The 3,407-nt window shown below is 38.3% G+C and overlaps 1 non-coding gene across 1 annotated transcript; it reads left to right on the top strand.

The window, feature by feature from the left end:
• The first annotated feature begins 1,244 nt into the window (after positions 1-1,244).
• On the top strand, positions 1,245-1,351 carry LOC141676102 (small nucleolar RNA R71). The gene has a single exon (XR_012556710.1). It is a non-coding gene; the product is annotated as a small nucleolar RNA R71 (small nucleolar RNA).
• Positions 1,352-3,407: the final 2,056 nt, after the last annotated feature.

Genomic DNA, 3,407 nt, shown 5'->3' with positions numbered 1-3,407 from the left:
AGATTAATGCTAGCTCCCAATTCACATAAGCATCTGTCAAAGGACACTTTTCCAATAGTACACGGAATAGTGAAGCTTCCAGGATCTTTAAGCTTCAGAGGCAACTTCTATTACAGCACAACACTGTATTCCTCCGTGAGAGCGACAGTCTCTAAATCATCTAGCTTCACTTTCCGAGAGAGAATACCTTTCATAAACTTTGCATAACTAGGCATCTGCTCAAGAGCCTTAGCGAAAGGTATGTTGATATGAAGTTTCTTGAACACCTCCAGAAACTTCTCAAATTGCTTTTCCAGCTTTTTCTTCTGCAGCCGCTTAGAAAAAAGCGGTGGAGGATAGATTTGTTTCTTCCCTGTATTACCCTCAGGAGGAGTGTGCTCAACAGTAGTCTTTCTTGGTCCCACTTCTACATCCTGCTGCTCTACTTCTTTCTCAGCCCCAGCTTCTTCAGTCAATTCTTGAGTTTGTTCGGGATTCGCAACCTATCCAGACCTCAACGTGATTGCCTTTACCTGCTCCTTAGCTTCCTTCCTTCCTGGCACTTCAGTGTCACTAGGCAATGTACCAGGTTGGCGATTTAGCAAGGCATTGGCAATTTGTCCGATTTGATTTTCCAAGGTCTTGATAGAAATAACTTGACTCTTGCACATAAGCTTCAACTCCTCAAATTCAGATTTCTCATTAGCTTGTTGCAGCTAGAGTTGTTGTCTTGGTGCATATTGCGGTTGCTGAAAACCTGAGGGGTTGTACTGCTTAGCTGTATACTGCTGATAAGGCTGTTGAACCATATTCAGAGCGTTATTCCAGCTGAAATTTGGATGATTGCGGTTGTTAGGATGATAGGTGGTTGGCATAGGTTGCTTCGATCGCTAAAAATTGCTCACGAACTGAGCTGATTCACTAGAAATAGCACACTGATCAGTCTCATGGGCACCAGCACAAAACTCACAGATATTAGTGATTTGATTAACTCTATAATTAGCCAAAGGTCCACCTTCATCGTCAAAGCCTTAAGTTGGGTAGCTATAGCAGTTGCTGCATCCAACTCCAGAATTCCTGCTACTTTTCCCTGAGTAAATCTCTGGGAAGGATTCTGGTACTCATTATCAGCCATCAGTTCGATCAATTCATATGCTTCATCGTAACTTTTAGCCCACAAGGCTCCTCCTGATGCTGCATTAAGCATGGGTCTAGAAGTGGCACCCAATCCATTGTAGAAACAATTTATAATCATCCAATCATGCATGTCATGATGTGGGCACTTCCTTAGCATCTCTTTATATTGATCCCAAGCCTCACACAGAGATTCTCCAGTTTGCTGAGCAAACTGAGTAAGAGCATTCCTGATTGCAGCAGTTTTTGCCATTGGGAAGAATTTAGTGAGAAACTTTTGAGCAAGATCTTCCTATTTAGTAATAGAACCTGGTGGTAGAGAATGTAACCAGCACTTAGCTTTATCCCTCAGAGAGAATGGGAAGAGTCGCAGCTTGATAGCATCTTCAGTCACACCATTGAACTTGAAAATATCGCAGATCTCGATGAAATCCCTGATGTGCATGTTGGGGTCTTCAATAGGAGAACCCCCAAACTGAACTGAGTTCTGTATCATCTGAATCGTGCCTGCTTTGATCTCAAAAGTGTTAGCCGAGATGGCCGGTCTGATGATGCTTGACTGAATGTCATTGATCTTAGGCTGAGAATAGTCCATCAAGGCCTTAGGATTTTCTGCTTGATCTCCCATCGCTACTACCACCGGTTCTTCAACTTTTTCTTTTTCCTCTACCTTCTCTTCTTCTTCAAAGACTTCCCTTCGAACCACTATCGCTTCTTCCTCAGCTTGATCTAGATTTTTCTTACGAATCCGAGAACGCGTATGCATACACGCTCGCTAGATCACCTGAAATAAGACAAGGAAAAAGATAAGTAACAATGTCCGAGTCAATGAACTTTAACGACCACTGATGACAAACATATAAACTAAAAAATAATCAACACTGCAGTCCCCGGTAGCGGCGCCAAAAACTTGTTAGTCGCTAAACACGCGCTAATAATACACGTAAGTATACGCGTTCGCAAGTAGTATATAATCTTTTCTAGTTAATTCCCACAAAGACTGGTTTTGGTTGACTAATTAATTTATGCACTTATACATCGATGATATAGTTATTATTCAATACAAAGATGAATAACAAAATTGAGTTGATTATAACTAAGAATTAAACTAACAATTAGAACTAAAAGGATGAAATTGACTGAATAAATATGTATAACAAACATGGGATTCTAACTTCATTAAATACTTCATTCATTAGTCTTATTGTTCTCAGCCTTAATGTTAGGTCACACACACTGTAGAAGGGGGTTGAATACAGTGTTTATCACAATCAAATCGAATATATGAACACAAGTAACAGAAAATAGATTTTATTCAACACAATAAACTCTGTTACAACATGGAACTGTCCTCTCTCAGTGATGAACAACTTATCACGAGAGCTGCTAGGGTTACAATAAATAATAACTTCGATTATGATAACACATATAGTGTAAACCTGTTAGTCCCTTAACAATATAGAAAGAATTACAGAAGGGGGGTTGAATGGAATTCTTGAACCTTTTTCTTAAAATAAAAATGTTCAAACTCGAATATAAATATAAGTGTATTGATTAGCACAATGCGGAATAAAAACTTAAGTGAACCAAAACACAAGTAATTAAAAACCAAAGAGTCTTTAAAAACTTTCTGGTGGATTTAAACAATTCCACCAGAGATATATATTATATCGAGAGAACTCTGTGTGCAAGAATACTCACAGCTGCTTACAAATATAAACTACTGAGAATACAGAGAAATGCTAATAATTTTGCTTACAAATGTTTCTCACTTTTTGTATCTCAGATCTTGGTTTCTATTTGCTACTTCTTGGTTTATATATTACCAAGATTACAAAGTCAAAAGACAGGATGATTATAAAAACTATCGGGTCGAATGCTTTGTTACTTTGTTCTCTATTACCCAGTTAATAGGCTTCCTCATTCCATTTACATACACTTCGACGCATGTGACTATGCTGTCACTGTCAACTGATATTTGAATTCTTTATCCGTTGAGTACATGATCATCCGTCGACTTTATGATCATCCGTTGATGGCTTCATTGATCATCCATCGACTGCTATATTGAACATCCGTTGATAGCTATTTGATCATCCGTCGATGGCTTTGTTAATCATCCGTCAGTAGCTATTTTGGCACTTGACTTCAATTCATTTATACAGAATTACAAGACATCATCTATGTACAATTAATCAACCTATTCTGCATATCTAGTTAAAGTCAACATGACTTATATGCTACTACAGAATTTATACAAAGGTGTATGCAGAAATGTGCTACAGACTTATTAT

This window comes from Apium graveolens, chromosome 7 (assembly GCF_009905375.1).
Source record: "Apium graveolens cultivar Ventura chromosome 7, ASM990537v1, whole genome shotgun sequence".
NCBI classification, from domain to species: domain Eukaryota; kingdom Viridiplantae; phylum Streptophyta; class Magnoliopsida; order Apiales; family Apiaceae; genus Apium; species Apium graveolens.
This window is presented reverse-complemented; position numbering and strand designations above follow the sequence as displayed.